The sequence below is a fragment of the Xyrauchen texanus genome, chromosome 11, assembly GCF_025860055.1.
Source record: "Xyrauchen texanus isolate HMW12.3.18 chromosome 11, RBS_HiC_50CHRs, whole genome shotgun sequence".
Taxonomy (NCBI): Eukaryota; Metazoa; Chordata; class Actinopteri; order Cypriniformes; family Catostomidae; genus Xyrauchen; species Xyrauchen texanus.
In genome coordinates this window covers 3,667,866-3,681,163 of record NC_068286.1, presented here as the reverse complement: position 1 = coordinate 3,681,163, position 13,298 = coordinate 3,667,866, and the positions used below count along the sequence as shown (strand labels likewise).

The following is a 13,298-nucleotide window of genomic DNA, read 5'->3' as shown; positions in this document are numbered from 1 at the left end:
GAGCCGGGGAGCTGCTGGGGTGACTTTCCCTCTAACGAAGTAAAGCTGCGATCGCAACGCAGCCATGGTCATGCTCTCACAATGAGGGCATGAACCATCAAGAACACCATCTCCACGTGGGTAGCACCCAAGCACGTGAGACAGCAATCGTGGCCGTTTGAAATGGAGAGATAATGACCGAAACCAGGAACAATACACAGACGAAAAGGCATCTTGAAAAAGACTCTTTTCCTAGTGCCACTCTTTTAGTAGAAAAATATTCTCTTTCAGAGAAAATATACTCTTTAGAAAATATAAAATTTTTTTGACCTGCTAAAGGGCCCAGCGGTGTTTTGTCTGCACAACACCAGTGCGAGAGAGGGGAAGAACCGCTGAAATGCGCCGTAGAAACCAACAGCTCATGAGAGATGAATGGATCGGCAATTCTTTACTCCAAGGAAATGTCTAAAAAAATTAAGCCACTTTGCCCGTAAATATGATGTTCAAGCGCATTCATGTTAATTCCCAAGTTGAAGTACCTCAGTTGATGGGTGCAGAGCATATAATATGTATAATTATATTAATATATAATTAAAAAAAAGTATTAGACTAAAAGTAAACCTTTAAAAACTGTTTTCTTTTCTTTTACATCATTATAACTCTCCTAAAATGCACCTCATACATTCCCTTCCAAAGGGACTTTGTTACCTTTTCACTGGAAGTGCTCACGCCTGTTAAAGTGTGACATGCTGTCACAGCAACCATGTTACGTTCTGATTCCGTTTGTCCTAAGAAGGCTGTCTCGATTAAACAAGGCTGGTTTAAAGGATGACACTCGGTATACTTCAGCCTTCAAAGGACGCGTCCTACCCTGCACGCAGCCTTCCAAACAAAACACAGCCTTTGTCTTTAGTAATGGGTCATTCGTGAACGAGTCGGCTCTTGTAGGTGAACGTTGGGAGCCGGCTCGCATATCAGCCGAATCTATTTATAAATATATATAAAAATGTATTAAATAATATAGGCCTAAATGCTCAAGCTCACACACATACATTCTGACTGTCTGATCAGACTAGCCTCACCTGTTGTTCCCGTCAATCAGACACGCAGTATCAACCAATGAACCAAAGATGCATGAGGGAGGGCGGAGCCAATTTATTATGTTGTTTAGATTGTACTCGTTTTGAATTGTTACAAATGCACTTTGTTTATATATATTAAAAAGTGATACTTTAAATGCACATGTGAAATATCATCCTTCTTTTTTACATTATTTAAATTTGTGGGATGCTGCAGTTTTACAAATTGTTATTTATTTTTCTTTGATATGGTGCAATATTCTATTATCAGTACCGCTGCTCCCTGCATGCATACTACGCTTTCTGCGTAAGGCACCATCTTACCCTAGGAGGGCACCAGAAAGTCCACTGGCTGCCATTGCTCGCACATTATTCAGGGATCCGAAAGCAGTTGCGCCGTTTCAAGAGCCGTTTGGGAGCCAAAACAGCCGGCTCACTGAAAAGAGGCGGTATTCCCATCACTATTAGTAAACTCTCTATAAATTATGAAAATGTTAATTCCATAAGTAATAATGCATAATGCATAATGTAGTACAATTGTGTTGATTTAGTATCCTCATTAGGGTTATCCAATCACCGTCCTTAGTCTGTTTAACCTGATACCAGGAAATCTGCACAGCAACTAGAGTGTGGTAGTAGATAGACATTGTTTATTGGTTGAAAAGGTTTCGTAAGCTCCGCCTCCCTCGCTGCGTTGTGCGAGTGAGCCCCGGAGAAGAGAGCGATGATATGTTTTGCCGAACAAACAGAGATAAGATTAGATCTGATATTTTTTTTAAATATATTGTTTTAGAGAAAACGGTGTTGTACGTGATTTTAACTCAAACATGGAAAATAACTTATATAATAATAATAGTTCTACTGTGAAAGAAACTTTTTTTCTTTTGATATTCAAGAGACTGAAAAGGGACAATTATGTTAGATACTCAAACACTTACACTAAGAACACACCCATGCTTTACTGTTGTTTATATCTTTCAATAATGTCTGGTGGTATATTTACTAAATTTCTTTTATTAGCATTCTTAATTCCCCATTACACTCCAAAAATAAAAATAAAAAAACTCATTGGATTAACTCAATTTAAGTTCAACTCCTAAAGACATGAATTGTAATTTTGCAATATATGTATAAAATCATGAGCTAATCACATTAAAATGAAGACTCCAGTCATATCATTAACCTCATAAAAGTGGATTTATTCTACATGGAGAGGGTCCGCACATGACATGACCAGACGAATACTTGATTAAAGTAATCATGGCTGACTCTGAAACTGAAAACCATTCATTTTAATTTATGCTGCATCCAAGTGTCACTGTAAGTCCAAGATGACACAAAGACAAAGTTACTGAAAGCACCTTTACATATGCATACATATGATTCTTAAATAAATACAGTATGTTTAATTAAAATAAACACTATTTAAATGTATCACATCTACAAAGGGCATCATTTTTTGAGTGTGCTTGTAGAGCTCATCAGCACTCAAATCAAAAATGATTGAGAGTCCCTTCACAACCTAAGAACAAGCACCAATCTTCACCACAGTGGTAACTCCAACAGCTCCAGCCTAACAAATAATCATTTTATATGGCAATATAGCACCACATTAAACATGAACAAATCTCCTCCTCTTCTTATCTTACTCAAAAATACACAAAATAACACTTAGTTTCAATTTCACCCCATTAAGAATTGTGTTGCTTTAGACATTTTGTTCAATTTCTTGAATCCAAAAGTCCTCATTTAGTTTGTAATATTGTAAGGACTATACTGTAGGTTAGCCAGTGACAACAACGTTATTCTGTATCTGCCTAAGTGCTGAAATTGTTTAACTGTCGTTGGTCAATTTTAATTTTTTTGCATATGTATTTATCTTACTTAAGGTTTAAATTTTAACTTATGGTCAATGTTAAGTAATTCAAGTTAGTTATCAGAATAGGCTATTGCTATTATTAGACATTTAGTTTACTATTGCAAACCAGGGGGTTTATAAATTCTTAGAACTATTGTATTTTTAATTGTAAATAAAAACGGTTAAACTGCATTATTAGGTTATACTTAAATGTGTTTTGTATGATTATTTCACTTTCATCTAGTGATATAGTATCTATATATCTATTTAATTCACCTATATATTTAATATTCTGTCAATAAATCAAAAACTCAATTAAAAACAAATGTTACAATTCCATGTTTGGAAGTCTTACCTGTTCACAGGTGAAGGATGCTCTCAGGAGTGTAGCGTGCATCTGATTTTCACACTGCTTTTTAACAAATGCTTCAATGGAAGTTGAAAAATAAACTGGTTAGTCATGCTTGCTATGTAAATTTGAGTTAAATTTAATTTTGGAACTATTCAAGGCAGGGCAGACAAATGCAAATGCCAAACATATTTGACTGACACCTAAACAATGCTAAAACTTCCTCCATCAGATCTAGACGCAAGTGAAAGCAAATTATGTTTTATGGAATTGAGATCTCATTCTTTAAATTACAATTTGAGATGTGTGCGTCAGTTTGACAGGAATTACTGGTATATTTCCATAATAATTTTGGAGCTAGCTGAAATGTGAAGACCTCTGGAAAAACACAGAGCATTAAATAATTTGTGTAAGACATCTGGTGTAATTTTCAATGGCTGTTTTTCCAGTATGGCTATGATATAATTCATTTGATTGGAGAAATTGGTGAGTTTTTGTAGGGTTGTGCAGTTTAATGGCCATTGTTGTCCATTGTACAGTATAAAACAATTAACCAAAATGTACTGGTATTAGATTGCCTGGAGTAATCCATAACTTTTCTGGGAACAGTTTTTTTGCAGGACACTATGAGTTTAAAAATGTTCAGTTAGCTCATTTAGTCCCTGTGGCAGCGGGGGCGTGGTCAAGCACCAGTCCGGGAGAGGAAAGCGGTAAGGGCGCTTACACCTGAGCTAAATTATGCCTAACACCTGTCTCTAATTCCAGTGAGCACGAGGAGAGCGGCATAAAAGCAGACTCCGAGCCTCCAGTGGGGGGGAGAGAGAGCCCAACAAGCAACCCAGTGTGCTGTATATTGTTGTAGTTAAATGTAAAACAGTTAAAGGATGGGCAAGGAGGAGGCGAGAACCGGCTTGTCAACATAAATAATATTTTAATGAGAAACTTAAACCAAAAGCACAAACATAAACACACATGACGGACATGCCCGTAATTCTCTCTCTCTCGAACCATCGTCACCGGCCGCCTTTATCCCCTCGCGCGCCACATCAGGCCGATTGGGGACCAGGCGCGCGATATTCCGACCCGGCCCTGCCCCCCCTCCGCTCCACAGTCCCATTTGTACAAAAAGACAAAAGTCCCATATTGATAAAAAAAATGCTATTTAATGAACGATAGACCTTTAACCAGTCTTAATTGCCTTTCAGTGTCTTTACTAACTTGAACTAATGCAACAGCACTTTGCAAGTAAAAGCAGCATTATTTTAATCGCAAACACATCTAACACGGTTCAATTCGCCCTCTGTGAATGCCACAATATTTGAGCTTGATGCAACAAGTTTTGAGGGATACCATTATGTAATTAAGTTGAGGAAATGTGCTTACTCAAATGTTTGGAGTAACTTTTAGGGTACGCAGAGCTTTTCTAGGAGTGCTTAGAAAGAAAGTAAATATAACATACCTTTATGACTAGTGATGTCACCGTAAGATCTATTAAAGTACATTTCTATAATAAATGTGAAAATAAATGTTTTGGCACCAGCGAACATTAGAAAATATTTATGAACAGGCGTTGCCTTTCCCTACATGCCCAAATATACAGGTCTATCATGTCTGCCTACATGCCAGCATTAATGTACTGTATGACTTTAATTGTCTGTAGACGTGTGAGAGAGATGAATGTTTAAATGCAAATTATCTCCCTCGTTGTAAAGAGTAAGATGAGTAGAACTCCTGGTATTTGTACTATTTTTATCTCCTGTGTGAACTATAGCTTTGATCACATGAAACGTTAGAAGTGTTTTCAAAAAACTTTTCAATAATTTTTTGAAAGGCAGTTTACATCCACTTATGAAAAATGATACATGTTAAGTATCAGTCTCTGCTTGCTTCCTTTTCTGATATCATTATATCTGCAAAAATATAATAATTATTATTATTACACTTACTTACACACCTATTTTCAGGACAAGAGCAACAACACCAAAGACACTCACGGACTATTTAGTACATTTAACACATTCCTCTGTCCCCCTCCTCCACCTCGCTGACAGCAGATGTCTTGACCACTTATTTTACTGATAAGGTTACAGACATCAGCAGTACTTTCTCAGCATCACACACTTTTAAACACCCATTTTCTGTATGCAACACTTCCATCTCTATGTTCTCTCCTCTGACTGACTCTGTCTCTAAACTCCACCTCTTCAACCACCCCACCACCTTTACCCTTGACCCTATTCTTTCCCACCTCCTCCAAGCCATCTCTCCATCCATCCTTCCTGTAATCACACAATAATTAACACATATCTGCTTACAAGCACTTTTCCCACCACATTTAAGGAGACTTGAGTAACTCCACTGCTTAAAAGAAACTGGTCTTAAGCCCACGCAAGTACAAAATTACAGACCAGTCTCTCTCTGCCATTCATGGTGAAAACACTTGAAAGGTTAGTTTTCTCTCACAGAACAAGCTGCTAGATGCCAATCAATCACACTTCAAAAGTGGACATTCAACCAAGACTGTCCTGATACAGGACCTATTTGCAGTCATTGACCACATCAACCATCAGATCTTCCTGTCCATCCTCTCCAATCTGGGCATCACAGGATCTGTGCTTGGATGGTTAAATTCCTATATCTCATGTAGGTCTTTCAAGGTAGCCTGGAAAGGTGAGGTGTCCAAGTCACATCAGGTACTTACTGGGGTACCTCAGGGATCAGTGCTTGGACCACTTCTCTTTTCTAAATACACAACATCACTGGGACCCATCATTCAAGCACATGGGTTCTTTTACCACTTTTACGTTGATGACACACAACTCCACTTGTCTTTCCAGCCCGATGACCCCATGGCGTCAGCTTGAATCTAATCGTGTTTAGCAGACATCTCGACCTGGATGAAAGATCACCACCTGCATCTCAACCTTGCAAAAAACAAGCTCCTCGCCATTCCAGCCAACCCTGCAGTTGAGCACAAAATCACTGTTCAGCTGGGTTGATCTACAATAACACCTTCCAAAACAGGGGTAACCATTGACAACAACTCAATTTCACTGACCACATCTCAAAGTCAGCATGATCATGTAGATTTACACAATACAACATCAGGAAAAAAAAGACCTTCCTCTCTGAACACTCCTTGATCAGTCACTTGTCCACTTCTAGACTGGATTACTCTAACGCTCTCATTGCCGGCACAATTAGGCCTCTGCAAATGATCAAGAATTCAGCAGCACATCTGATCTTCAACAAACCAAAGAGAGCGCATGTTACACCCCCTCCTGGTCTCTTTACACTGGCTGCCGGTTGCTGCATGTATCAAGTTCAAGGCTCTGATGCTGGCATGCAGAACAGTCACTAGATCTGCTCCAGCTTACCTTAAATCATTCCTGCAGAGTTATGTTCCCACAAGAAGCCTGCAGTTGGCAAATGAGCAGCATCTTGTTGTGCTAACACAAAGTGACATGAAATCACTTTCCCGGACATTCTGCTTCACTATACCTCGGTGGTGGAACGACCATCCCAACTCTATCTGTGAAGCAGATTCCCTCTCCATCTTCAAAAAACGGCTAACGACACATGTTTTATATAGTATTCATCTTGTTGCACTCTAATCTGTCTTTGAAAGTATTCTTCTGATACAATTGAAACTAGTCACCTGCCTTGCCAAAAACACCATAAGACAACTGCAGTTAATTCACAATGCTGCTGCCAGGATTCACACATAAAATAAATCTGAGCATATTACTCCAATCCTCATATCTTTAAACTGGCTTCCAGTTACATTTAGAATAGAAGTACTATTACTCATTTATAAATCACTCAATGGTCTAGGACCTTAAGACATCACAGATATGCTTGTTTAATATACACTGGCAGCCAAAAGTTTGGAATTATGTACACATATTTCTGTTTTGAAAGGAAATTGGTACTTTAATTCACCAAAGTGTCATTCAATATATCACTACATATACACAACCGTAGGGGGTCCGGACACCACAGTGCGGCGGCGTGGATATTCTCGTTCCCAAAGTGCTCTTCAGCGCAGCATCATAGTGAAGCTTTTTGTTAAGGGAACGTCTCGGGTTACATATGTAATCCTTGTTCCCTGAAATAAGCGGAATGAGATGCAATGAACATTGACTGGAATTTATAGCCTCTGCCGATGTAATCATTGGACGCACCTGGTGCAGTGGCTATAAATAGATGCGTCACCGGTGCATCATCAGATATTTAGTCTGAAGAGCAGTCCCGGGGCATCCCAGTGCGGCAGAAAAGCGCAGCATCTCGTTCCGCTTTTTTCAGGGAACAAGGGTTACATATGTAACCCGAGACGTTTCCTTTACAAAAAGCTTCACTATGATGCTGCCTTGAAGAGCGCTTTGGGAACGAGAATATCCACGCCACCGCACTGTGGCTGTCTGGACCCCCTACGGTTGTGTAGTGTGCTCACAAGAGCGTGAGAGGCCTCAGACATGAGCTTGAGATGTCGACTCAAGGACATAAGAGCATAAGAGTGGCAAGAACATCCAAACTATAAAAATCTAATGAATGTGTGCAGAGAGGACCAACCTGCCGCATCACAAACTTGCTGCAGAGGGAGACCTCTAGCCAAGGCTTTAGAGGAGACAAGCCCTCTGGTAGAGTGAGCCCTGACACCTACTGGCGAAGCTTGACAGCACGCCACGAAGGTCAGAGCAGTAGCATCCCTCACCCAAGGCTACATAGTCTGCTTGGGGGTGGCCGCTCTTGCAGCTCCCATGGCAAGGAGCTGTTGCCCTGACTTAAAACAATGGCTAGAACTGTGGAAATAAGTCTGAAGGGCACAGACTGGGCACAGTCTGGGAAGTCTTTGCTGCTCCGGCGTTGCAAACGTCAGGGAGCAGAAGGCTTAGAGATTGACCTGATGTAGGGTCGCGAAAGGCACCTTAGGCAGGTAGTCAGGATGAGGGTGCAAAATTACTTTGGTCATTCCTGGGGCAAACTCTAAACAGGCTGGTAAAACAGACAGAGGCTGTAGGTCCCCAATTCTCTCTAGAGATAATCACCATAAGAAAAAACATCTTGAGAGTCATAAGTCTGTCAGATGCTGGAGGTCTCAACCAGACCCTCAAGGACTATTGCCAAGTCCTATGAAGAGGTCATGAAGGGCACTCCGTCCATCAAGGCATGGCAAGCCGAAATGGGTGACTCGGGGAGAAGTAGAGGAGACATTGCGCTGTTCATAGAGGCGAAGAGGTCCTCTTCTGCCCTGTAAAATCTACCCAGATGTTTTCCAAATGGAGGGAGCCCTAGCACTTAAAATGATCTCGATAACCTCAGGAGAAAGCCCTGTGTACCTCAGTTGGTACCCAACAGGGGCCAAGCATGAGAAGGTTCCACAATTCGGGACTGGGATGAAATACAGTCCCCTGTGTCTGAGAAAGAAGGTCCTTCCTGATCAGAATCGCCCGAGGCGAGCCGTCGAGGGGAGAATTTACCTCCGAGAACTTTACCCTGTTCGGCCAGTGCGGCGCTATCAGTAGGAGGCAAGACCCTTGCTGGCGAACCTTGGCGAAGACTCCCGGGAGCAGAAAATCTGGAGAAAGTAACACATACAGGCGCATTTCGGGTCATGTATGTGCCTTTACGTCCAGACTCAAGAGGGCTGGGGAGAAGCAGAGGAGACATTGCGCTGTTCATAGAGGCGAAGAGGTCCTCTATAAACCCCCCTGGCTTTGAGCCACAACAAAAACAGTCTCATGAGCAGAAGGTCCAGAGGGATCACCATGGACGCAGACGCCCTGAGACCTAGTATTCGTTGATACTGACGAGCAGTGCAACCTTGACCTAGCCTGACTTTGCTCAGGGTGTTTTGTATGGAAATGATTCGAGCGGGAGACAAATGAGCCCGCATCGTGATCAAATTCCATATAACTCCCAGATAGGTAATTCCCTGGGTGGGAGAGAGAACGCTCTTTTGACGTTGAGTCTCAGACCCAGAGAAACCAGATGAGCTAAGATGATATCCCTGTGCTGAACTGCCAGTTCTTGGAACTGCGCAAGGATCGGCCAGTCGTCTATGTAATTCAGAAGGCGGATACCCCGGAGTCACAAAGGAGCCAGTGCTGTATCCCTGCATTTCGTGAATGTGCGGGGTAAATAGGGCTAGGCAGAATGGAAAAACCTGATACTGGAAGGCTTTGCCCCTGAAAGCGAACCTCAGGAACTTCCTGTGCTGTGGCAGAATTTCTATAAGAAAATATGTATCCATGAGTTCGATTGAGACCAGCCAAATCGTGATGTTGGGCTTGTGTCTTTGGGAGGCATCCTCTACTCGCTCGCTTCATTCGTGGAGCCATGCGGCTTTGGCCTCCTGCTAGGACCAGGACCTCTTCATAGGACTTAGCAATAGTCCTTGAGGGTCTGGTTGAGACCCCCTTTGAACCTCAGCGTCTGACAGACTTCTGACTCTCAAGATGGTTTTTCTTATGGCGATTACCTCTCTAAAGAGAATTGGGGACCTACAGGCTCTGACTGTTTTGCCCCATACTTTATCACTTGCTCCTGTATACAGAAAAAGCAAGCGCCAATCCTGAATGAAATCCTTAGGCTGATCTCCAGGGGCAGCACTGAGCACTTTAGAAAAAGTACTTGGTAAGAGAGCTGAGAATGGCATGAGAACATACTCAAACATGTTTGCTGTTAACTTTTTCACCAAGTTTTATTGCAATATTGCAATTCTCAAATGGTCAGAGAAACAATCTTAAGACTGTATTAAGACTGCTTTGACTATAATTGTTAATCATTTGAGTTATTTATTCAGGTTATATCGGAACATTGTTGGTAAGCAAATTTATTTGAAGCAGTATAGCAAAAACACAACAGCCACATCCTGCCATTTGTCGAAGCAAAACTATTTTAATAACAAAGTAAAAGTTGGTTTAACTTTAAGTGCTGATCATACAATATGTCTACTAGAAATGTATTTGGAAATAAAAAATACAATAAAGCTGACTGGGCTGTTTTGGAAGTAAATGCTGTACATGTATATAGCTGTTTTTCCTGATCTGAGAGAAGCCTGCGTGTGAGAGTCAGACCGTTTCTTAGAGATATGCATCCATCTAACCACAAGATCTGCTGCTCAAACTATGCAGAACAAGAGTGCTTAACCAAAGAAAGTACGTCTTCTCTTTTCTTGCCTTATAAGGGTGTATAAAAGTGATGTGTTTGTAATGTATAACTATGTAAGATTACTGTATACAGAAGATATTTATTCATTTACAAGTTATAATGCAGTACAATAGAGTCAAATGCAAACAACAAATACATTAATGCCTTAATTTATGTCTGATCAATAATTCTGAACATAATTGTCACCTGAATCCATGTAAATTTAAAATGCAGCTCTTTTCAACTAAACACGCATGCAGCTTTTCAGTTTTAAGCAATAAAACACCTCTTAAACATCATTTGAAAGGAAGATAGATCTGAGTATTGAATGGGTGTGTGTTGAAATATGATTTCTGTTTTTAGTCTAATTGTTTTCTTTATTCTCTCTGTTTTCCTTGAACTTCTTCACACCTAACTTAACACCCATTGATGCTGCAGTTACAATCCCACCTGTTAATAAAACTACAGGTAAAGCCACAGCCTCGGTTACACCCAGGACAACACCTCCTGCTACAATTCCTACAGCTGAACTAACCCCTAATGTAATATCTAATCCCTTTTTTAACATCTCCTTTATTTTTATCTCATTCTGAGCTTTTTCAAACATTTCATTTGTGTAATGTTTTCCTCCATTCTCCTTGATCATATTCTCAATCTTCTTCAGCAGCTCTTTGACCTGCGAGCGGTTCATCATGTCCTCATTGTTGAATGCGTGATATCTGCCACCACAGGTCTCAGTAAGATTCTTCAGATGTTCGCTCTCTCCTACATAACGTTGCAAATTTTTACCCTTCAGCTGATCAGCATGAGTGAACAGAACGATGGTGTAGCGTGTAGCATCTTCTCCAAAGTTCTGCTGAATTAATTTGACCGTGTTCATCTCCTCCGCCGTGTATCTGGCACTCAGATTGATCACCAGCAGAAACACATGAGGACCAGGAACAGACATGTTAACACACTGCTCTATGTGTGTATCTTCATTTCTTCCTTTGTCATTGATCCACAAAACACAGGCATGTCAATTACACTGATTCTTTTTCCTTCCTGCTCCACATCACTTCTGCTGCACTCTTTTGTAACTTCCTCTGGTGAAACCTCTGCATGAAACTTTCTCGTTCCCAGGATGGTGTTTCCTGTTGCACTCATCCCTGTTCCAGTTTTACCCACAAGAATAATCCTTAGATCAGAATCTGTAAATGAAGAACCATCGTCAGACATCGAACAAGAGTTGAGGATTTGTTTAAGTTGAATTGTTTTGGTCGGCTGTAGGACACTTTCTTATAACTCGACATTACTTCCTAATCTGCAAAATACTACATCCAATATACACACGTGCATGAGTCAAACCTTTAAACTTTATAGAAGAACTTCCAGGAACAAGCGAGAAAATACAAGCAAGAATAAAAAATTACTTACTGAATGATTCATAGGATTTACCGGTAAAATCATTTTGTAGTAACGCTTCTGTGAAAATGAAAGAATGAAAGAAAGACATTTATTTATTGCATATTCATGCTACCTAAAAATAAATGTTTTAGAATAAGCACTTACCTGTGTCATTCATTTCTAATTTTCTCGTTTCTTAATGTTCTCAATTTAAATGTTTTTATTTATTTTTTTGTTTTCCTTAAAGAAAAATGAATAAGAAAACTTATTTGATGACTTTGACAGTTTAAATTGTTATTATTTTGTGTCCCGTTGTTTAATGGTGAGGATATACATATAGGATATTGTTGAAACAGTTCTATAGATCTAAATGCTCCTCCTACTCACATGTTTACAAAATTGAGCAACACACCTGCACTGGGAAGCCCCTTTCTCAGAAACAGAGAATATTCTTGTAAGGTGCTGTACTTTTACTTTCAGTTTACGCGTGTCAGTTATAAACTCTCACTTTCAACTGCTTTTATTATCAGCAAACTTCACATGTGTAAATATTTGTATGCACATAAAAAGTTTCAACAACTAAGACATAAACTGAACAAGTTTCACAGACATGTGACTAACAGAAATGAAAAAATGTGTCCCAGAATAAATGGGGGGTCAAAATGAAAAGAGCTCCAGAGTACAGGCCTCGGTGTAATGCTCATTCCTTTGACAATAACCGCGAGTTCGACCATCACCCCTGGTGAGACAAAACCACGACTCGTCACTGAAGAGCACTTTTTTACCAATCCTGTTTGGTCCAGCGAAGGTGGGTTTGTGCCCATAGGCGACATTGATGCCGGTGATGTCTGGTAAGGACCTGCCTTACAACAGTCCTACATGCCCTCAGTCCAGCCTCTCTCAGCCTATTGCGGACAGTCTGGGCACTGATGGAGGGATTGTGCGTTCCTGTGCAACTCTATCTCAGGCAGTTGTTGTTGCCATCCTGTACCTGTCCCACAGGTGTGATATTCGGATGTGCCGATCCTGTGCAGGTGTTGTTACATGTGGTGTGCCACTGTGAGGACGATCAGCTGTCCTTCCTGTCTCCCTGTAGTGCTGTCTTAGGCGTCTCACAGTACGGACATTAATTGCCTTCCGTCTGTAATCTGTTAGTGTCTTAATGACCGTTCCACAGGTGCATGTTCATTAATTGTTTATGGTTCATTGAACAAGCATAGAAAACATTGTATAAACCCTTTACAATGAAGACCTGTGAAGTTATTTGGTTTTTACAAAATCATCTTTAAAATAGTGTCCTGAAAAAGGGACGTTTCTTTTTTCTGCGAGTTTTATAATAGCAGTGTAAAAACTCTTAACCACTTAAAATGAAATTCTAATTATAGCACCGTGAAGTTTTCAACCTGCAGTCTCAGGTCAAACACATGACAATTTAAAATAACCAGTTGGCAAAATCACAATCTATTGTCCAATGCACAGGCACTTTCTTTCTTTC

The 13,298-nt window shown here is 40.4% G+C and overlaps 1 pseudogene; it reads right to left on the bottom strand.

Moving 5' to 3' along the window:
* Nucleotides 1-10,781: 10,781 nt before the first annotated feature.
* Nucleotides 10,782-11,635, bottom strand: LOC127652027 (GTPase IMAP family member 9-like; annotated as a pseudogene).
* Nucleotides 11,636-13,298: the final 1,663 nt, after the last annotated feature.